At 46.6% G+C, this 24,352-nt stretch overlaps 1 non-coding gene across 1 annotated transcript; it reads left to right on the top strand.

Moving 5' to 3' along the window:
- The first annotated feature begins 4,362 nt into the window (after positions 1 to 4,362).
- LOC147717023 (5S ribosomal RNA) lies at positions 4,363 to 4,481 on the top strand. Its single transcript, XR_015296293.1, has one exon. It is a non-coding gene; the product is annotated as a 5S ribosomal RNA (ribosomal RNA).
- Positions 4,482 to 24,352: the final 19,871 nt, after the last annotated feature.

Raw genomic sequence — 24,352 nt, 5'->3', positions numbered from 1 at the left:
AACGATTCCATTGAGTGGAATAAAGTGAGCAGACGTTAGGTTTTCTGGGTGGTCCCCGTGTATCGTTAATGTCATGCAGACACAGACAATGCACATCCCTTAATTCCCTAACTACCTGTGGCATCCCAGAGTAGGTCGCATTTATCATCAAGAAATCCCCTTGGGCCCCACTTTGTGTAGGGTTAGGTATCACTTAACACTTACACATGACAACTTTTATAGGGTGCATTGCTGTATTCTACTTCTTTGCATTCTGCCCCTCTGCACCACTACCTCCTAATTGAGTCATTCCAATTCATATGCCTGTCGTGGGCTGCACGCCCTAGATATGAGCATTTAATATAACTGTCAGCACCGCTTTATACTCATGACACTCAGTGCGCTGTAAATAGTGTTTGAAGCGACCCGATTTATGTAACTTTTTTCAATAAAGTTCAGCAGTCACAATCGCCTTTACTTTAACTTCAACCCCTACCCAAGATGGCCGACATGTCACGTGATGGGAGGAGTCCCTCCAGGCTTACTTCCGTATCGTCTTTCCAGCGTTGCGCTGTGAGACGTCGGAAGTGCCGGAGGGACTCGGCAGCGGTAGGTGAAAACTGAAGGCGAGAGGCTGTTGCAGCGGTTACTAATACGAATCTGCACCGGTAGGATCGCTTGCGCATATACTTGCGAAGGATGGTGGGTCCTTACTAAGATCTGCACTGTAGGTAAGCCCTGCAGCGCGTCCATAATCACACGTGGTAAATGTGTGTTGCCCTTGCTAGCCCACAATCGGCGGGCGCTGTTAAGTAATTATCCTACACATCCTTTATTAAACCCAGTTTCGGGGGAGTTCCAGGCCAGATAACTCCGATGGTTCTATACGAGTATGTAGGATATTACCACTATATATACCCCAGTGCCTTCCTATACATCCCGGTGACAGCTAGAAGGGAAACATCCCAAAAAAACCCTTACTATGCTTATACATCCGAAAAACTTTTCCATACATAACCACCATAACTTAGAAACGGCATCATTATATGTTTTTGCACAGGTAAACTCACATCTCGGAGTTTCCAAGACGGACCTGTGATCTGTGACACTCCGTCTTTTTGATGCTCGAGGGTACGATTACCACATTCGAGCATAAGGTAATGATTGTACTATGCAGCCACCGGCAATGGGGTGGTGTTGTGTGCTGTGGCCTCCTATATTTACCCACCTAATAACCACTGCTGTGCTCTGTTTGTCCTTTTTTTAATATATGCATGTGTACAGGTCCTCATATGAAAGGTGGAGGATTGTGAATAGAGACCCAACTATTTGCCCTGACGAAGTTGCCAATGACAAGGCAATGAAACATGTCGGTCCAGTCGTAAAAACTTATGGTATCAGTTGAACCATTTTTAAACGTGGAGTTTGGCAGCACCAGAATAAAATCGACTCAGCCAGCCAAACTACACATTCTTAATTAATTTTTTTGTTTGTTGGGTGTGGGCACTTCTGTTTTCAATAACTTTGTCTGTCCCACTAGGAAGTGTAACTGTACACTCCTTGTCTGTCTTCTTCTCTATTCTTTCTGGTGCACATCTCCTTTGCACTTGTTTCATCCTCCTTGCCAGGAAAGTAGCCGATGATGAGAAGCGGGTATACCAGTGATTAACAAACCGGGAACCCCCTTGGGTGTTGCGTCCGTGAGGTACTTTCCTGGCGTTCTCACATATTTTTTCTATGTGGGTGAGTCTGTACACATTCATGTTTATATTTTAAGGCATGTCCGGACCTGTAACACAGTAATATATATTAAAATTTCTTTGGTGAGCCAATATGACGTGTGGCCCCGTTAGTTACAGAGTTTGAGAATTATATCATGCAGGCTGAATAGGGCTTTTTGTTTCATAGTAGTCCCTGGGACCTCTGCCTGCTCTTTTTAAAATGGTTTACCACCCTCTTCAAGAGGATGGTACACTGCGAGTGTTTTGCAACCGCAATTGCGGTTGCAAAACATTCTTACATAGGTGTTGGACTCACTATTAGGAAGGGATACCAACTCCAGAGAAGTGGTTAGTAACCCCACGTAGAGTGGCAAAATGGCAGTCACAACAAGGACAAGCTACACTGACTGGACGGAGGCATGCTAAGCAGCCAGGAGTGGCCTACCCAGTTTTGAAGGCACACCGTGAACTGGATTGGCCCTCCTACTCCTGCATTGCTGGCTGCATATGGTCCCAGTAGGATCAGGGACCACGGGAGAGGGTGGTGGGGCCAAGCGGACCTTCGGGAGATGGTGCTTCTGGACTGCGGCGCGGAGGCACTTCTCCACATATTAAAAAGCCTGGCCCCCCACTGCTCAATGACCACAGTTGAGCTATGTACTGGAGGGGGAGATGAGAACCCTCCCCTTTGGACTCATGACACGGCTGCAGAACCAGCCGGGGATGTGGTGAGAGTGCCCTACACTACCCCCTACAGCAGTCCGAGACTACTGGACATAGCCCGCCAACAGAGGACCAGGTGCTCATGCGCCTCAATACCCCCTCCCCAGAATATTTTGCTGTCCAGGGGACCGTGCTCTTCATCCACTCACTGCCAATCCTGTTAACAGATGTGGGTGGATCGCACGAAGACACATGGCTGAACAGTATCCATAGAGCTTTGAAAAAGCACTGCCCCTGCCCTCACTGGGGTTCCTGGTTGCTGCTCAAGCATCCGACTGGAGTCAACAGAGGCACCTGCTTCGAGGAGTACCTACGGAACTTACAGTACCCTATGGAACCTGGGGAGTACTGCCCTTTTTAGCCTGTTCCTCTCTTGCACCACAGCTGCCTCCATCACTCCTGCAGAGGTGCCTGGGATGCACTGACCTGGTGGGCACACTTGCGCTGCATTGCTTCTCTACCCCGACAACTGGCACCTCCTCCTCTCGCTAAAGGTCATAGAGTGCACATTTCGGGCGCAAGAGGGCTCCCAAGCGTCAGGGTGTGGCCGGGGTTCGTACCCTCCACCCACAAACCTCTGGCACCCCCCAGGGCTGCACCACACTACTGGAGATAAATGGTATGTTATATTGGCATCCATTAGCTCCATGAGAGAAGCCCTAGGGACCTAAAAACTAAAATAGATTCACAAGTTCACTCTCAGAAGATTTATTGGTAGTCTTCTGAGAAACAACTATCCCAAAATGGCTGTGTTCACACTTTTGAAACTACAGAGGCTGAGCTAACGCCTATCACAAAGGATCACACATTTCAATTCATTGGCATGGCACAGCATGTGAACACTCTTTGAGCCACAATTGAAGACCAAGAAAGCAGAGCCAGGCAAAACAAAACATTGAGGGGGGATCGATCATTACCTTTCTAGAGGACTGGCTGCAAGATGTGGTTGACTTGGTGAGCTTTTCCAAATTCTGTGCACCGGAAAGAACCTGCCTGCCCTCCACCCCTTGGGTGACCCTCAGTGGTAGCCAGCCTCCAGCATTTTCAAGACAGGGACTTTCTTCTTCAACAGGCCCGCACCACCTCTTCCAGGTAAAGAACACAAAACCCTCCATATTCCCAGACTATACCCCAGCTGAGCAAGAACAAAGGACATCTTTTCTTGCCGTAAAGTAGCATCTATGAGAACTCTCTATCCATCACACCCTACTCCCCCCCTGAAGATGCATCCCCCAATTGCACAGATATATTCCCCTTAGGGAGATTGTCATGCAAAGTGCTTTCATTTAACTTGGATTTTAATCAAATAAGATTTAATTGTCTTTTCAAATTCTTTCTTTATTTTAATCCATTCCCATGAAATTCCATCATTACCTCCTCGTCAGTCTTCCTCGCCACATGACTTACATAGTGAGCATAAGCTCCACGACAGAACCCTCCAAAGCAAAAAAAGAAGCCTCCCACCCCTCCCAACATGGCCGACCAGTCCCACCTGACCTCTATAAGAGGCGGGCCGGCCCAACCAACAGCCTGTTTTTTTTGTTCTGCGCGATTCTCTCCAGAGGCGCTGTTCAGGTAAGATGGGCCGGCGTGAGCTGGCCCTTGGGTTTTAGGATTGAGGACCTGCTCTAGCGGTCCCTGGTGCCTTAGGCCTAAAAATCCCCCCCCCCCTCTTCCTTCCCCCGGTCCTGTGGGGCCGGTTAGGTACTGCTATAGCATGCCAGTGGTTTACAGGGGGGGGGGCGGCAGGGGATATGGGGTGTTTGGGCATCCCGGTGTATCCCCAGGTCGTTACTGAAGGGCCCTGGCCGCTGTGTGGGCTTTTGGGGTCCAGCGCTCCGTTTTGCCTTTCTGCGCCTATGCGTGTGCTTGCATGACTCTGTGATGTTACGCCCGACGGGTGGCTGGGCTGCCCGAGGGGAGTCGTGTTTTCCTGGGACCCTACGGCCATTCCACCCTGAAAGCACCTGATCTCGTCCGATCTCAGAAGTTAAGCAGGGTCGGGCCTGGTTAGTACCTGGATGGGAGACCGCCTGGGAATACCAGGTGCTGTAGGCTATGGCCTTCTTTTCCTTTATGTCTTGATTTCAGGTTTCCTGTGATCCCTGTTTTCTTTTCATTTATTCTGCATCAATCTTGTGTTGGTTTCTCTGCATCACCGTGTGGTGTTGTTCTTATGGTGGTCAATGAAGCCTTGTTGGCTTGGGTATTTGCTCACTATGTAAATCATGTGGCGAGGAAGACTAACCAGGAGGTAATGCCCCGGTTACTTACCGGTAATCTTCAATTCTCCGAGTATAGTCTTCCTCGCCACATGAGTTCCCTCCCCCCCTCCCTGTCTGGCTATCGGCTTCATTGTTTGCTTGGTAGAACAGGCTGTTGGTTGGGCCGGTCCGCCTCTTATAGAGGTCAGGTGGGACTGGTTGGCCATGTTGGGAGGGGGTGGGAGGTTTTTTCTTTTGCTTTGGAGGGTTCTGTCGTGGAGCTTATGCTCACTATGTAAATCATGTGGCGAGGAAGACTAACGAGGAGGTAATGCCCCGGTTACTTACCGGTAATCTTCATTACTCCGAGTATAGTCTTCCTCGCCACATGAGTTCCCTCCCCCCCTCCCTGTCTGGCTATCGGCTTCATTGTTTGCTTGGTAGATCAGGCTGTTGGTTGGGCCGGCCCGCCTCTTATAGAGGTCAGGTGGGACTGGTCGGCCATGTTGGGAGGGGTGGGAGGCTTCTTTTTTTGCTTTGGAGGGTTCTGTTGTGGAGCTTATGCTCACTATGTAAGTCATGTGGCGAGGAAGACTATACTCGGAGTAATGAAGATTACCGGTAAGTAACCGGGGCATTCCATTTTCTTCATAATCCAATCATATGTTTAATTCACGAATTAAACAATACCATCAAAATAAATCTCAGGCTGGAATAGCCTTTCGTCAGGGGATGTTTAGTTCTGAAACAGATGTGATGAAGTGAAGTGAGAAATGAGCAGCCTTAAATATAAGCACATGCGTCCATCACCGAGTGCAGTGCATGACAGTTTACCAAGGGAGTGGTTCAAGACTCATTGTTGCAAACCCAATGGTCAGAGAGCTACTGGTGTCCGGGCCTCTGGTTTCTGAGTGTGTCTTGATTTCATGCTCAACCCAAGTGGATTAGTGTTGTATGTAACAGATGGCTTAAACGTGGCTAAAACACGAAAACAAATGCTGCTTGTTAGGGTAAACACATAACACAAGGTGTTGATTATGTGCATACTTATGCGAGGGTATGGTATATCACACTGTGTGTCAAACTGAGCCAATTTGTCTGAACAGGCATTGTGACCGTGACGATCATAACGTTTGTGCTGGATTTCACATACATGTATACACAGTGTGGTAAACGGCTGACTCATCAGTATTGCATGTGCTTGTAAAAAAGTTAACCACAATAGTAACACAAGTTACACAATATGGGAAGCATACAGTATGTGCCTAGAAACGGTCAACGCATCAGTATGGCATGCATTTGTGAATGGTGTGAGTGATGCGGTTGTGAATACGCGCAAACCTGCGGTTACATGTAAAACAGTTTACCACAATATTACACTAGTTACACAATGTGGGTGGCATGCATTAAGTGCACAGAAAACTCTAACGTTCCTGCTCTGACTCCGAGAATGGCCCCAGATCAGAATCCAGTGTTGTTCTTTCTCAGGTCACTCTTGGTAATGCTCATGACATTATCTGAGACTTGCTCATCCCTATTCCGATGCCTTGATGGAGCACATTGTTTGCTAGAACTCTAGTCTCTATTATTGCTACTGTTGGTCCAGACAGAGGTATGATTTTCCATCAAATCTCTTCGCTAATTTGAACCCTACACCCTGCGCAGTAGAGAAGTCTGATTTTAATGTTCGGTGCTTTGCGCCCCCCCCAACTCTTCGACCTACTAGACAACTCCACCGATGGTGAGCTTTCAGTATGACTCCACATAGTTTCGATGAATCATAACAGTGGGACTGTCCTTGGGGGAACCTAGTGGGAGTTTCCTGTTGTTACACCACCTATGTGGGTAGTTTTTGTATGCTATCGCTGGGCTGCCCACTACCTTTTTCTGTCTTGCCTGTGCAGCTCATGCGCTGCTTCGAGACATGCTGTATCTCCTCTGTGGGCTTTGAGCATGCCTCTCACTTGACATTTGTTTCTGTGTGTGTTTTTCAAAATCCCTTTCCTTTCTGTGGCTAATTGTTCACATTTATCCCTCCTTTCCCAGGGTGGTTCTTGCCCCTGGCGACTGCCCCTGTTACATTTATTTATTTTTTGTTGGTTTGTTTAAGTTTATTAGCATAGTTAATTAAAACCATTGCAAAAGTAGCACTACAAAATTCGAATAACGTGGTTAAAAACATTTTAGGAATTAGAATAAAAACTACAATTTAATAAAACATGATCGAATTACGGTATTTGGAACAGTCAATGGATCACAAGATATTGTGATTTTTATATTTTCGGAAATCTGCGTTTTTTTGTTCGGCCGTCCTCAGATATTTTACCAGTCTGAAGTTTAATTGAATGTTCGCCGGGTTAAAGCAGGCCAGCACTGCTTGCCTTCTGGTGCAGATCCCTTTCTGATTAAATGAATCTTTTAAAAGTTAAGACCGTGCTTGATGCAGTTCTTCATATAGGCAAATTACGTGCAGAATGTCACCATTCTTGTTGTTGCATAGTCTGCAGGCAGCTTGGCCTTTGGTCCTCAACCATGGTGGTAAATGTTGGGTACATCGAAGCATCCCCAGTCTGTACCTTAGGAAATTCATTTTTGTCACCCTAGGGTAGGGCTGATTGAAATATGTTTGTGGGGTGAGCGATTTGTAAGAGCTAAGGGTCATCCAGGCGTGAGATCTTTTCGAGAAGGCTGCCTTGTCCTCAACTAGGGAGGATAGTTTTATGTGTTTCCAGACCAGTTTTTTAAAATTACGTTGGCCGAGTTGCGCCTCCCATAGTCCAGACAATTTGGTGGAATCTAAAGCTAATTTGAGGTAGTTTCTCACTTGGGAAAACCCCCTATGTTGTATGTCTTGCCACAGCAGATAGTTAAGCGTGTCTGGATTGGCCTTACTTATCTTATGCCAACATATGATATAAGCCCTGTATCTAGCCAAGACTTGTTGATGAAGGCCATACTCCAGCCTTATTTGTGCTGCTGACATATAAGATGGAAGACAAAACATAGTTCGATAGGCTTTGACCAACGTCCTATCCAGCTCTTTAGCATCTCTTCCCCTCATTGCCTCACTACCATAAGTTATCGAGGGGAGAAGTTTAGCCTGAACTGCCTTCAATAGGGGGATCAATGTCAGTCCCATCAGTTTGTTTGCAAGATTTTTCATCGTTAAGGCAGTTAACAGACCTTTCCTTTTTTATTTCCTCTTTTTGGAGCCGGAATGAGCCTTCTTGGTCAAATACAACCCCTAAATACTTGTACTCACTGGCATTGTCGATTTTTTTTATTTTTTTATTTTTATATTTTTGAAAACCTTTATTGTGCACGTGAAAGGGAACAAATACGGGCCTACAACCATCAGGCCGGCCACGTTACTTTTGAGCACAAGTGCTAGCAATACGGTCCCCTAGCGGCATCAGGTGGCATAGCATCAAGTAACAACAGGTACACTGGTAAAGTCATGCCGTCAAGGAAAAGGAGCACTGAAGGTTAAATTTTAAAGTTTTTCCGATCAAGAGAAATCAATGAAGAATAGGTGCAAGGAGAGCTGAGTCCGTACAGTAATTCCCCAACATGAGTAGGCAGCATAAGTAATAGCAACATTTGGGTTGAGCATCTCGTCAGAGTGGCAATACAGTAGAAAAACAAACTGAACTGGAATCATGCCTGTGCCACCCCCAGCGCCACCCACTCTCTACTAACCCCTATCACAGACCCAGAACAGAAATAGGAGAAGAAAGCGCAGAAAGTTGAGAAAAAAGACCCATAGAAACTAAATAAGAAAAAGTAAATCTACCCCCCCACCCTACACCAACGCGGAGGCTACGGCCTACCCCCCCCCGACAATGTGCCTGTCGCCCATTAACGAACCCGAAATGCAGTCCAAGAGAAGAAAGAGAAGAAAAGGAAAAAAGAAGAAAAATAAAGAAAAATTGACTCTTATATATAGAGAGTGAGAAAAGGCCATCCTAATCTACAACTCTCACAAAATACAAGTGAAGCGGGAGGAGGAGCAATGCCGAACGTTCCCAGCCCCCCAGCCAAAAGCACTATCCCCACACAGTATACGACAACTCAGAAATAGGTGATAATGTAAAAGCAGTGGGGGAAAGGCATCACGTCATGCATTACTTAACAATTTTAAAAGTCCTAATCTCACCCAGTTACCATACTACATACACAGCATTAAATGCGGAAAAACATTGTTTCAGGTGAGAGTCGGAAGAATGTGCCCCCGGACCCCCCATACCGCACAGAACCGCCCTCCCAACTACAAAAGAGGAACAGCATGACCCCGTACTTTTGTCCGTAAAGGGGAAGGAACATCACACACATCACAATCAACATTTGCAAGATGTAGTCAAGTCTGGGTCCCCACTTGCCGATCGGAAGGCAGGAGAAGTCAATACCACAAACTATCGGTAACACCGGTTGCGAAGACATCCCCTACCCCGACTATCAGTAACAGAATAGGACCGGCATGTTAAAATGGCAGTGCTAAATGTGTGCAAAGAGCAAACCAGAAGAAACAATTCCAAACCAGTCCCCGCCCGCCGGCATACCCTCACACTAATAGAAACCGCCTAGCCCTGGCCCGACCGTGGGCGATCTCCCACCCCCTCCCAACACGCAAAGTCCATCCCTTCGGGGACAAAGAGACAAGATGGCCGAAGTGGGGGAGGGGGAGGGACACAGTCACAAAATGGACGTCGTCGGCCTCCAGGAAAGTCACTGAAACACGTTGAAAGTCCCATCAACTCAGTCAGATAGTAAAAGTTCCACCACCGGGGGATGGGAGGCCCCGGGGACGAGGCACGTAGGGAGGTTTCAGGCCGAGCATTTGCTGACCACGACAGCGGTAATGCTGAACGAGGCAGGAAGGCAGGCTCAATGCCAGAGGAAAACAAAGTAGCACTAACCGGTCTCATAACTGGTCTCGAGTTGCAACAAGGAGCGGTGGATACAGTGGCAGCATTGTCAGGGATCCCCGGATACCTTGTATCCCAATCAGCCAGCTGCAGGGGTGAATCCAGACTCCGCGATGAAAAGACTTTCCGCTCCCACTCCCGGTCGACCATGAGGGCATCAAGCTTCTCGCCCAGCACACAATAGCCACGTCTCAGCGCCACTCTTAACTCACCCAGAGCCGCCATAATATCCCCGTTTGACCACACAGGCTGTGGGTCCTGCAGTTTCAGGGCAGGGAAGGGCGAATGGGGGTTGGTTCCCTGCAGGGACGTGGAGTTATAGTCCCAATGCGGGGACAAGCCGTCGTCCTCATGGGGCAGGCAGAGAGGCGTCGCCATCTTGCAGGTAGCAGAACAACAGAGCCAGGAGTGGGGGTCCACGAAACAGCACCGATCACCAATTTAAGCCCCCATCAACTCCTGGGTCACCACTCGGCTCACGGTTCCCACGCGGAGCCGGAGTGACCCATCTGTATAATCCGGTTGGAAGAAGGGGAGGGCTCGCCAGCACTAGGCAGAAGCAACAATGGAGTCGAGGCAGCAATGAATCAGCATCCAGTAAGGAGGTTCACCTCCCCTCCAACCTAGTCACGCACTCGGGTTGTGGAGCGAATGCGATGTGGAATTCCGCCGGTCCGCCGGCCCGCATATAAGTGTCTCTGCTGTAGATGACGGCGGCACTGTCCCCACTTCAGTGGCGAGCAGGCAGCCCGACCGTCACGGTGCTCAAGGGGCCGGCGGGACGCGGAGGTTCAGGCCGGGGTCCAAGGCAGCGAAGTCGTTCCCGGGATAACTGCGGTTGCCGGGCAGTCAGAGGCTCCGGAGTAACGCTGGCGAAGTCAGCATAGCATAGCGCACATCCCGCTGGCGAAATGGCGAAGGATAGTTGGCAGGATTAAGGTGCGGGAGACAAGGGCTGGCGGAGCCGAGAACCTATACGTCCGCTCCGGTCGCCATCTTGGCTCCTCCGAGGGCCGGCATTGTCGATTTTGATGCCGCCAAGGAACCAATGTTTCTGTATGCTCTTTTTGCTGTTAATTGACATTGTCTTTGTTTTGGACAAGTTTATTTTTAAGTTATTTTCTTTTGCGTAGTTTTGCATTTCAGTTAGTAGGTGTTGCAGGCCAACGTAAGTATGACTTAGCAGAACTACGTCATCTGCGTACATGAGATTGTTTGAGTTTTCCCTCCCAACCTAGGGGCGTGGTAGTTGCAAGCATCCAGTCGATTAGGAAGGTCAGCCATAAATAAATTAAACAAGGTTGGGGCAAGCACACAACCTTGCTTCAATCCTTTTGTGGTTGGTACTTTCGAGGAGAGATGAGTCCCTCCACCTAGTTTCACCTGTACCCAGGTGTCCGTGTGTAGGAGCATCAGGATGTTTAAAATAGACTGAGGAATGCCCCATTGTGCCAATTTCTCCCATAGTCTGCCTCTCTCGATGTTGTCAAAAGCAGCACTAAAATCAATATAACATAGATGTAATGGTAAGTTGGAAGTTTTTGCCGCATCGATTTTTAGAGAAATTGCGAGGATATTTGTAGCTGTGCTGGTTGCTTTACGGAAACCGGTCTGATTCCGTGGTATCATATGAATTGTCTCTGCCCAGAGTGTGAGCTCCTCTAGAATAATTCCCGCAAAATACTTCGCTTCGTTGTCAATTAGCGCAACTAGGCGTTAGTTGTTGGGCTCGGCCTTGTCTCCTTTTTTGTGTATTGGGACTATTGTTGAGCCCTTCCAGGCTTCTGGTATTCTATTTTGCAGTCTGATTTCCAAAAACAGAGGTTGTAGAATATCTGCCCATTCTTTGCTCTTAGCTTTAAACAGGGCTGGTGGTATGCCATTTGGTCTCGGGGCACCTTCTTTCCTCCCTTTAGCAATCTGTTTTTGTATTAGGAGTGATTGTGGATGGTTTATTATTCCCAGTAGTTTGCTTCCTATGGCTGGGCATTGCTGCACCGTTAGCTCAGGTATATTAGCTAAAGGTATACAAGCTACAGCTGTTCTCTTTGAGAGCCCTCGATTGGCCGTTCGATCTCCTGCGTTTTCCATACAGTTGTTAAAATGGCTGGTCAGATATTTTATCCAGACTCCTTCTAAGATATGTGACCCAATATCCTCAGATTTTGGACGCAATATCCCATTCACAGTTTTCCAAAAACGGGCGCTATCATTGCTGTTTATATCATGTAAGAGTTTTGCCCAGCTTTCATTCTCATAGTCTCTCTTGATGTTCCATTTTAATCTTTTTAGGGCTGCCCTCTGTTGATGCAGGGAAGCTTGTGCGTTAACATTTCCTGGCGAAGTTCTCAGCCTACGCAGACTTGAATTTATTGATCTTTTTAGTGTCTTGAGCTGTGCTCTATACTTTTTCCGTATTTTGTTTTTCCCCCCTTTTCTTTGGAAGTTAACTTTAATGGGGGTAGTGCCTGCAAGCTTTTGTGGCAATGTGGCTGTGAAGACCTCCCGTGAGCTATAAAATCATCTGAGCTCAAGGTTTGCAAGTTGTAGAGATTTATTGCGGCTTCCGACAGCAGATTAAAACGTTGCTTACCTATTGAGAGCCTGAGCAAACGAGAGCCGATTGACGATTGAGTGAGCCGCTTCCGTGAGAGCCGCTTGCGCCTGCTTGCACCCGCAGCCACTAGCCCCCCCGCCCCGCCCCGCCCGCCCCATCCCGCCGAAAGCCACCGCCGAGAGCCACCGTGAGGAGCGAGGAGCAGGGCTGAGTAAAAGGCAAGAGCAGCTGGACCTCGGCGGGCTGGATTACCCGGAGCAGCGAGCTGCCATCATCATCATCTTTACTACAGCGAGACCCCACTGAGAGCCGAGAGCAGCGAAGCACCACCAGCCGCTACCCGCGTGAGTTCCCGCTTACCTGCTGCTGTTGCTGGCGGGCAGCAGACTACGGTTGGATCGCACGGTGGGGGATTACTGCCGCTGACAATAGCGCTCAGCTTTGTTTTGTTTGGCTTGGCGGGCATTTTGCTGGACCTGAGTGAACCTGAGAGGAGAGAAGAGAGGGGGAACGGCCCTGTTGGGGCAGCCTGTAGCTTTCCCCCCCACCCCTGCTTCTGCTGCTGCTGGGCCCTGTCCCTGCCTCCTGCACACCCAGTCCAGTTCTTGCCGGTTGCTGAGGAGCAGATCGTCTGTAAGCAAGAACGCGGCGAGGTCACTGAAAAAAAAGCCGAAAGAGCCGAACGGCTGCTCGAGCCGCGGACGCCTCTGCAGTGTCAGACAGTGATTCCTCTACTTGGCCCTTACTTGCCCCCCCCGTCAATCAGAGGTCGGCAGAGGTGAGGTGGCCGAATTTGGAGTCGCGGGGGCCGAACGGTATCCTGAGCCGCGAAAGACTGCTGCGAGAGTTTTGCCACTTACCAGAGTGCTCTCCTCGGCCCTCCTTCACCAGAGGTGAGACAACAGAACAACAGGACAACCGGTCTTTTGTGTCACGGGGTGCCTAGAGCCGCGAAAAGACTGCTGTGAAAGACTGTGCATATCAGAAAAGTTTGTGTGTACCACGGATCCACAGAGGAGCGGGGGGGTTGGCGAAAGATTGCTGTGGAAGACTACAATATATTAGAAAAGTTTGAGTGTACCTCGGAGGCACTGTGCCCAGTGCAGCGGGAACTGTGTGGTGGGAGCAACAAAACTTGCCCATCAAAAGTTTGTTCAAGGCAGCAGGAGCCATTGGGGTGTTGGCCAGGTTTGGCCAGTGCGGTGGGCAGCAGAAGTTGGATTAACGCGGTAGGGATCGCATACTAGAAAAGCGTCACTTCACGCTGAAGGAGCCGCATATTAGAGGGTTGTCTGTGCCGCGTCTGAGCCGTGGTAGTGCTGCCTGGCGCGTTGGAGCCGCATATCAGAAAGGTTGTCTTATGTGGCAGGAGCCGCGCGCCATCTCACAGCAAGGCAGACTCTGGCCCCCGGACGAGTCATTCTTTGGAGCGGCGTGACCGTGGGGGCATTCTTCTTTAAGACAGAAGCCGTAAACCTTCTAGTGAACGCAGGCCAGGAAGGCTGGGTGTTGCTGGTGAGCTGCCTGCACGAGCTCCCTGCGAAGCCTGCAGAGTGCTGCGGTGTGCTGCAGGGGGGAGAAGGAGAAGGCGAAGGCGTCTGCTCGCAGAGGGATGTAACTCGTGAGGGCTGATCAGTGAGAACGGAGCCGGTTAAGCATAGAGAGAACTAACAGCAGTCAAATAGCAAGGTAAAAAAGCTTGATTTGCACCACAGCACCACAGCAATACAGCTCCACAGCACCCACAGAAGTGCTCCAATCAGAAATTAAGATTTAAAGGTCAACATTCGACTACCTGTTTGGACCACAACTTAATTGAAGGTTTCTAAATATAAAACTTGGCTGCGGGGTGGCATATTCGACGGACTTTCAACGCTCTCGGTCATTGGTGGCCATATGAGGTCGGGAAGAACGAGAGAGGCTATGCCACCCAAACCGAAAGGAAAAAAGGGAAAGGAACAAAACCCCAGCTCTCAGGTCAATGTCGAACAAAAACGTATTGCAATTGAGCAGGACCAAAAAGAGAGCACAGTGAGGACGCTTCCAGGTTACGCGGTACCTACTTACCAACCTAAGATATTCACAAAGTTTAATTTTTTAAAAGATGCAGGGGCAGTCCTTTTCTCGAGTAACGCCTCTCTCAAAGGCCTGCATTCGCCACTGCTACCTTTACCCTTGCAAACAGAAGGGACTGTATCATCTCTGCCTTCCCCAGACAAAAATGGATCATCGCCGCAACAAGGACAGAAATTGACGCTTAAACACCAAGTGCAAATACATTCGGCTAGGAAGAAGGAGGAGGAAGGCAATTCACCGCCAGCGGACTCTGTAGGAATGCCTGGGAAAAGAGGACTGCCCTCAATAAAACTCTGACAACACGACAGTACTCAGAAGAGTCCGATTGAAGAACATGACCCTGAAAAAATAGAGGTCATTGCTAAAATTGAAGAGCAGGTCATCAATGAATATAAAAGCAACAATGAAACCAAATCAGACTTGGAATTAGGAGATGGAGTTCAAAATACCGATACTAACACCAGCATTTCAACCAACATGGCAATAAAAAGCTACAGTACTCCCATTAAAGACACAGATCGAATAAACTTCCTGATGCCACAACTTTCGGCCCACGGTACGGTGATCAACCAGCATGGAGATCCAGCTGTAGGGGTCCCGGATCTAAGCCAGAAAGAGGAGGGAAGGGAGACTATGTCCTATCTAAACACACAAGAATGGGAGGACATGCTCGCTACTTATATATCAGATCAAGCACAAAGAGTGCACCTCCATCAAGATCCTCGGCAAGAAAGTCCAAGAGATTTTCCTTCGGCAGGACAAAATAATAAAAGCGAAAAAGAGACTGAGCAAAGAAAGGAACAAAACTCTGGTACTTGGATCTCACTTCTAAATACAATACAGCTAGCAGTTGAAGCACTGCAATATCAGTCTGAAAAAATGGAGATCCAATTGTCTTTATTGAACACACTGGCAATTTTTACTGCAGGCATTGATGAAAAATTGGGCAATATAAATGGCCTGATAACAAGAGCGCAAGCAAATACATATCTTAGCTGTAAATGTGAGCCGGTTGTTGATAAACTATCTACCTTGCCCATAATGCTAAGTGGGTTGATAACGGATATAAAAAATGCAACAAAAAGTAATCCAACTAAAGACCAGGACATGTCAAAAGCCCGGAGGGAACAACTAAAAACAAAACATCTGCCAATATATATATATGCAACTCAGAGACAGACACCGAGAAGGTAAGTGGACACGAGGATGGAGTGCTCCAAAAACTCAATGCTAAACAACGCCGTCGCCTGAAAAGAAAAGGGCGCAACCAAAAGCCCCAAACAAACTAAATGAATATTTTTTCCCATTTTTGATGGTCTGCAGAACAGACAGGATAATAACTTCAAAGATGTAAACATAAACACAACTAAGCAGGCTCAACCGCCACCAGCCAATCCTAACCAGATTACGGCACAGGTAATAGTTACAAAACAGTCACATGGAATCAAGGCACATCCCGACACAGGAGTAGGATCTAGCCAAACGACTCTACAATGGGAGAACATAGACCAAATAGAAATAAAAAAGCAATGGGAGAACACAGACCAAACAGAAGTAAAAAAGCAAGAGTCTACCACTATTGTGCCATCTAAACCATCTGTAAGAAGTGCCAACGGTCAGCCAATAAACAGATCAGATCTGAGGAGTGAACCTATAACACCTCAAAAGGCTTGTGGAGTAGGACATGACTCAAGGGCCTCAAGTTTGATATCGAGGAAACAAATATCTACCAACACGAGCCTTATTATCGAGAACAGGAGAAAAAAGCATGGAATGACAGAGTTGCTGGACGAGGCCTCACCGGCCAGGGAGACTAAAAAGCTCTGTACACCAACCAAGTTGAGCCCCAGATACAAATCATTGGAAAAAAGGGCCCAGACTGGGGGCCAAGAATCAAAACAAATAAGCAATACACCCACAATACTAAAACCGACTAAAATGAACCACATGGCAGAAGGAACAAGTAATCCGCTGGAGATTCAACCAGCAAAAGCAAATATACTTAAATCCTTACTAAGAATATCTGACACTACAAATGCACTGCCAACACAAGTATCAGGTACCAGACACCAAGAAATAGAGGCCCTGGTCTTTCATCTGCTGTTTACTTCAAAGGGTCACCAGGACACACTAAATCGAGGAAACATTCTAAGACTAATGAAGTCTATTCTAAATTTGGCTAGCATAACTTTAAAGGATCTATTGTCTGTAGAATTTATATCTCCTACCACTTCTACTAACCGAGAGGCTACAAATACAACATGGTCCACAACTCGAATTGTAGACACAATTCTAGCTGAACAAGGGGTATTCCAAAACTGGGGTATTGACATTACCCCCCTACAAAAACCACTCTATCCATTCCCGCTACTGAGTACTATAAGCCCGGCATCAGCAAAATATAAAGCACATGCAAAGAGTGTGCTTAGAGGAGCACAGGGAAGAACGGGTCAAGTGAATACAATCAGCCAGAGGGATCTATCAGATTTACGGCTGGAAGTAGCTTCTTATTCAAATCAAGGCACTAGCAGGGAAACAATTTCCTGCACAATAACTATGCATATACAGGACGATTGATGCAACATACGACACAAAATTCATAGTAGGTCTATGGAATTGCCCCTTAGCTTATGCTCATGGAATATCAACGGGCTAGCAACAAAAATAGAGGACCCTGACTTTTTGAATTATGTTACTACTTTTGACATAATTCTGCTGCAAGAAACATGGCTCACAGAGCCACAGCACATTAAGGGCTATACATGTTTCGCCACCCCAGCAGCAAAGATCAGCAGATATGGCCACTGCTCGGGTGGGCTGATTACTTACATCTCTGCAACCAGCATACCCTCAGCAACCCCCATGGACTCTATGCCAAGCACAACATTAGCAATTAGAATCAGGATCAAGCTGGACAAAGAGGAAAAGGAGGTCTGCATAACAAATTCATATGTCCATCCCAAACGAAAAGCAAAGGACTCTACTAAAATCATCAATCTTTTGTCTGAGTATGCAGCAGAGATGGAAAATCCAATATTCATTCTGTCAGGTGACCTAAATCAACATCTCCTTGGCTCGGCAGAAGGGGAGGAGGTAGCCGCTCTAACCAGAATTTTCAATATTCCTAAACAATCGGATCCATTGCATGCAAAGAAGAAAGTTCACCGTAGCCACTTCCTTGAGGATCTAGAACATCACAATCTCCGAGCCCTGGACGGAAGATTTCCGGAAGACTGCCCCCCAGTTGAATCCTTCTATTCCATCTCTGCATGCTCCATTCTGGACTATACTTTTGTTAGTCTCGAGCTGTTCCCTTATATTCCTGGGTTCAGAATGGGGGATAAGGGTGATAGTGACCACCGCCCCCAGGAAATTCAGATAACAGCTACTGTACCTACTTCAATAAGGCCAGATATATCCTTGGGGCCCATTCCCACCCAAGATCAAAAAAGGATCAAATGCACAATGTACAACTCCAATCTGTTACATGCATTATTGCTCGTTTTTCAATTTCTGTTTGTTTCCTTGCACTCCTTTTGCCGTTTTTTTATTTTTTATGTTGTAGGCACAGGGAGAACCGACGCAGAGACTCGAACCTGTTTCCCTAGTTACAAAGTCAGAAGCTCTACATGTTATGCCACATCCTCTCTACAAAAGTTGCTGGTTTTCTTTCTAAATGCCTCCTTGGGAAATCAGACTGCTTGGTTATGTATTCATCCTCTGGCTTCTCTTATTACTTCTGGCTTGGTTTTTTCCACACTGAAGAGAAAGAATCCTCTAGTCTTGATAAAGTAACTTAAAACTGCTGATATATTATGTCTGTTGTTAGGAAGTATTCACTGTATCTGCTCACATTCAGTAATAAACTGAGATCCTTATGTGGGCTGTAACATGTTTTGAGCGTTTTTTCAGAAGCATTGGTCTCATTGTGTACATGGGGCCTTGTTGTAATACAGCTATCTGATAACCCCCTGCTTTATGTTGCCAGTGCTGTGACCGGAAGATGTACAAAAGGGGGTGGTGATGGACGGAGCATCTGAATCAATCAAACACTCACACCCAGTCAAAAAATCTGGGTTTAATCCATCACCGTTCTTTAGCCCACTCTGCCACCCCAGTTCAGACATGGCTATATGCAAATCAGTCTGACCCTGTGCCTCATGGGAACACTCCAGCCCGAACTGCCAAGCCATGTCTTCCCTGGACCAGAAACAAGCTTCCGAGGACCGGTTTCTGGCATTCCAGCCGTCTTCAGCCCGACTTGCTTGAATCCAGTGGCAAAGTGAGCAAGGGACTCACGTCTGAGCATACCCTGCCACACTTATGGCGGCCAAAAGCGGTACAAAAGGGGGTGGTGATGGACGGAGCATCTGAATCAATCAAACACTCACACCCAGTCAAAAGATCTGGGTTTAATCCATCACCGTTCTTTAGTCCACCGTTCTTTAGGCCACTTTAGTCCACTCAGCCATCTCTTCCCTGGACCGGAAACAAGCTTCGAGGAGTTCGGGCTGGACTGTTCCCATGAGGCACAGGGTCAGACTGATTTGCATATAGCCATGTCTGAATTGGGGTGGCAGAGTGGGCTAAAGAACGGTGATGGATTAATCCCAGATCTTTTGACTGGGTAGGAGTGTTTGATTGATTCAGATGCTCCGTCCATCACCACCCCCTTTTGTACTGCTTTTGGCCGCCATAAGTGTGGCAGGGTGTGCTCAGACGTGAGTCCCTTGCTCACTTTGCCACTGGATTCAAGCAAGCCGGGCTGAAGACGGCTGGAATGCCAGAAACCGGTCCTCGGAAGCTTGTTTCCGGTCCAGGGAAGACATGGCTTGGCAGTTCGGGCTGGACTGTTCCCATGAGGCACAGGGTCAGACTGATTTGCATATAGCCATGTCTGAACTGGGGTGGCAGAGTGGGCTAAAGAACGGTGATGGATTAAACTCAGATCTTTTGACTGGGTGTGAGTGTTTGATTGATTCAGATGCTCCGTCCATCACCACCCCCTTTTGTACTGCTTTTGGCCGCCATAAGTGTGGCAGGGTATACTCAGACGTGAGTCCCTTGCTCACTTTGCCACTGGATTCAAGCAAGCCTGGCTGAAGACGGCTGGAATGCCAGAAACCGGTCCTCGGAAGCTTGTTTCCGGTCCAGGGAAGACATGGCTTGGCAGTTCGGGCTGGACTGTTCCCATGAAGCACAGGGTCAGACTGATTTGCATATAGCCATGTCTGAACAGGGGTGGCAGAGTGGGCTAAAGAACGGTGATGGATTAAACCCAGATCGTTTGACTGGGTGTGAGTGTTTGATTGATTCAGATGCTCCGTCCATCACCACCCCCTTTTGTACTGCTTTTGGCCGCCATAGGTGTGGCAGGGTATGCTCAGACGTGAGTCCTTTGCTCACTTTGCCACTGGATTCAAGCAAGCCGGGCTGAAGACGGCTGGAATGCCAGAAACCGGTCCTCGGAAGCTTGTTTCCGGTCCAGGGAAGACATGGCTTGGCAGTTCGGGCTGGACTGTTCCCATGAGGCACAGGGTCAGACTGATTTGCATATAGCCATGTCTGAACTGGGGTGGCAGAGTGGGCTAAAGAACGGTGATGGATTAAACCCAGATCTTTTGACTGGGTGTGAGTGTTTGATTGATTCAGATGCTCCGTCCATCACCACCCCCTTTTGTACTGCTTTTGGCCGCCATAAGTGTGGCAGGGTATGCTCAGACGTGAGTCCCTTGCTCACTTTGCCACTGGATTCAAGTAAGCCGGGCTGAAGACGGCTGGAATGCCAGAAACCAGTCCTTGGAAGCTTGTTTCCGGTCCAGGGAAGACATGGCTTGGCAGTTCGGGCTGGACTGTTCCCATGAGGCACAGGGTCAGACTGATTTGCATATAGCCATGTCTGAACTGGGGTGGCAGAGTGGGCTAAAGAACGGTGATGGATTAAACCCAGATCTTTTGACTGGGTGTGAGTGTTTGATTGATTCAGATGCTCCGTCCATCACCACCCCCTTTTGTACTGCTTTTGGCCGCCATAAGTGTGGCAGGGTATGCTCAGACGTGAGTCCCTTGCTCACTTTGCCACTGGATTCAAGCAAGCCGGGCTGAAGACGGCTGGAATGCCAGAAACCGGTCCTCGGAAGCTTGTTTCCGGTCCAGGGAAGACATGGCTTGGCAGTTCGGGCTGGACTGTTCCCATGAGGCACAGGGTCAGACTGATTTGCATATAGCCATGTCTGAACTGGGGTGGCAGAGTGGGCTAAAGAACGGTGATGGATTAAACCCAGATCTTTTGACTGGATGTGAGTGTTTGATTGATTCAGATGCTCCGTCCATCACCACCCCCTTTTGTACTGCTTTTGACCGGAAGATGGGCTTGCTGGTAATTCTGGCTCAAATAATGCATTGATATTCCCGGTCTCAATTAAGTAAAAAAGAGCCCACAAGCTGTTTCAGTGGTACTGTTCCCATTAGATAAGCAGACAGCTGAAATCGATGGAAGCCAAGACATGGCAGCATAATGAATCATATGATTGGTATATTGCACCCTCGAATATATAACCCTATGGATCTGTTTTCTGATATCAGATATGCCGCCTGATTTGAACGTATGTACACTTTGACTGTTTTTTGTATTCAATTTATTTTGTTTGATTTGTATTGTCCATTTTTTGCAAAATTAAATTAAAAAAAGAATGCATTGATATTACATTGAAGACAAGGTGCTGTGACAGAGTGCATCATTTGTTTACCTACTTTTGTAAATAAAACTTTGCATCTGAGAATAACCCATTGTGACTCTGGGCCCTTTCCAACATTGCTGGCAGGATAATATGGATAGGGTTTGAGAGCAAACAAAGCGCTCATGATCTCATAATCGCCACAACAAATTCACTCCAAAAACTGATGAGGAATGCTTCTTTCAGATCCAGGTTGATTCTGTGCTCACTCTGGTAAGTTGCTCCTCTCCTCTTCTGGCCCCAGAGGGGCTCCTAGTTCCCAGGTTGTACACTCTTCCAGCCCCAGGGGCTCGCACTCCCCAGTGTGTTTACTGCACCCAATCTAAACTAAATATGCACAAGCTGTTTGTTGAACTGCTGCAGAGGGACATGGTTATACATACAGTGGCACACTAAGCAAATACATTTCCTTTTGCACCGTTGTACGTGTGATTTGCAATTAAATGGCACAGCCACTTCTGCTGTGCATTTGCAGTAAATGCCAATGCGCAGGCAGGTAGGCACATGAACCACACAAAAAATACAGCATTGGTGCCAGGTGTCATCCAATCAGGTTGCCACACCACTCTCGTAACTTCTCACCCTCAGCTGGTGTGGAGGCGATGCACAACGGAATGGTAATTTTAAAGGACTACGGTGGAGAAGGGGGATCAATGCATCCAGTACCTGTAGAAGTGCTGTCTTCACCCACAAAGCATACCATTGCTGGGCACCATGCTGCTGGAAATCTTACATTTTACAATGCTCAGGTTTGAATTAAAAGGTCTCTGTCGACTAATCTGCTTAATTTCAGGAGACAGAGTGGCAACAGAAGCATTTTAAACCCGACTACAAGTTTGTCAAATTATTTAAATTTTAGCAATTCCGTGTAGGGTTTTGGAGTGTACAAGAAAAAGTGGCACCTATGCTGGTAGCGGTTAATGTGGGTAAAGACATTAGCAGATGAAAAATAATATGAACGGTGCAACACGGACAGAGGAGACCCCAAGAACCTCTGTAACAGTTGGCAAGGGCCCAACAAATTGAATACAACACAATTCCAGTGCACACGTTATAGTGAGTTAGTCATACAGGTTTTCTTCCTTTGTGCCAAGAACAAAAAGCGCAAGTCCTGAGTAATGAGACAAGGTGGACACAAATAGGTCAAATCTTTTAAGATGTATTAAGCCCTCTGTAGTATTGAGTCCACTCAATATTTAGTAGAAAAGTAGGTTTATTTGAAGAAAGCACAGGAGCAAGGTAGGGTACAACCTACACAGGACTTCTTCCCAGCAACTGTAACACACAGAAGCTAGGAAAGGAATCCTGTGACATAAAGGAACACTTAAGGCAAAACAATTCCAAGTACAAATTAAAGGGGCAACACGACACATCTTCTTCCTTTTGAAAAAAACAAAAAAAAACAAAATGATTCAACAAACAAAATCTCGTAACCATATGGGTTTGGAACAAACACGTTTCTTACCAATAACAGGATTCTCAAAACAATTGGGATCTTTAACAATGGTGTTGTTGTTGCTACGATTAGAAGAACCGCAATCATTAGCATGGTGAAAATCATTGACACTGTCAGAAGAAACCAAAAAATCCTTACTAGAAACATCTGGAACAACTTCACTATTAATACTGTCACCAGTAGAGATGCCAATAGGAACAGATGTAATTTCAGATGGAGCTGAAATATTTTCAGAAAAGAGAAAACCACCATGATCCTCTTTTTGAACAATAGGAGGACTTAGCGAGAAGTTGGGTAAATTTGTAGGATTCACAGTGCAAGAATTTTTATTCCCTTTGTAAATAGCAATTCTCTTTAAATTCCATACTTTACCATCACTTAAAAGGACAGCATTGCGTAGAACTTTCTTAATCATTAAAGGTTTAGAAAACTGAGAATCACCCTTGCGAACCTTCCATGGTTTTTTAACTTTAACCAGCATTCCAGCTTCAACTTTTGTGGAACCTGAAGCAAATTTATTGTCAAACTCCTTCTTGTATTGGAGATGTTTTCCAACAATATTGTCTTTAACTTCATTCATACAGATATCTAAACAATCTTTTTTATGCAACCAATTAGGATTATACTTAGTCCTAGCGACACGGCCTCTCATAATTTCAAAAGGTGACATCTTTAAAGCATCATGAATATTGGTTCTATAGGACCAAACAGCTTTGTGAACACCAACTTCCCAATTATCTCCTTTCATAATGGCAAGTTGAATAGCATTTTTCAGGACTTTGTTGAATCTCTCGCATAATCCATTACCACTCGGATTGTATAATGAAGTGGTTTTATGGATTATACCTGTCCTGTCAAAATAAGATTTAGTAAGTTTAGATACGAACTGGACACCATTGTCACTGATAATTTGTGTAGGAAGACCTTCCTCCATAAAAACTCTATCAATAAACTCTAAGACTGTGGCTGAGTCGACTCTGTTCACAATGGTAATACAGGGCCACCTTGAAAAAATATCAATGATAGAAATCACAAATTTCTGACAAACACCGATAGGTCCCATAATATCCATAGCAACGGTATGCCAAGGACCATCAGGAACTATAGGTACACACATGTCTGGTTTCAAAGTATTGAGAACTTTATCTGAGTTGGAACAAACAACACATTCCCGTACCATTCTTTCAGACATGACATCAATACCTGGCCACCAGTACCATTGTTTGATATTTTGCTTGGTTTTAACAATACCACAATGATCCTTGTGGCATAACCCTAAAATGGAGTCTCTCAACGTTACAGGGGGAACAGCTTTATCACCCCGAAAAATTGTGTTTTCTAAAACAGTAAGCTCATTCCTGACCTCCCAGAATGGTTTAAGGTCAGAGGATAATTTACTTTTTTTCTATCCACCCATTGCGAATAAAAGAAACAACAGAAACCAGGACATTGTCCTTAACATACTCTTCAGTCCAAACTTTTTTCTCGATGCAAAAAGGATTATCATCATGAATAAGGGCAATTTGAAAGGAATCCCATTCATTAACCTCACATTCTTGCAAGTCTGAGGGCATGCGCGAAAGAAAATCAGCAATAACATTGTTTTTGCCTGGAAAATAAACAATTTTGATTACAAAATCTTGTAAGCGCATGGTCATCCTAGCAATTCTAGCAGTGGCATTGTAAAGGCCTTCAGTGGAGAGGAGTTTGGTAAGGGGTTTATGATCAGTTCTGACTACACAGCTTTTGCCCCATACAAAACTCCGAAAATGTTCTAAGGACCAGACAACTGCAAGAGTTTCCTTTTCAATGACAGAGAATTTGCTTTCAGGAACTGAAAGAGCCCTGGACGCAAAAGCGACAATGTGTTCTTTCCCAGAATTGTCAATTTGTGACAGAACGCTCCCCAAACCTTTATTACTGGCATCGACCGTAATGACAGAATCAAGGTCTAAGTCAAAAGGGGACAACACT

Source organism: Lissotriton vulgaris, chromosome 5 (genome assembly GCF_964263255.1).
Source record: "Lissotriton vulgaris chromosome 5, aLisVul1.2, whole genome shotgun sequence".
Taxonomy (NCBI): Eukaryota; Metazoa; Chordata; class Amphibia; order Caudata; family Salamandridae; genus Lissotriton; species Lissotriton vulgaris.
Note: the sequence above shows the minus strand (reverse complement) of the source record. Positions and strands in the feature narration are given on the sequence as shown.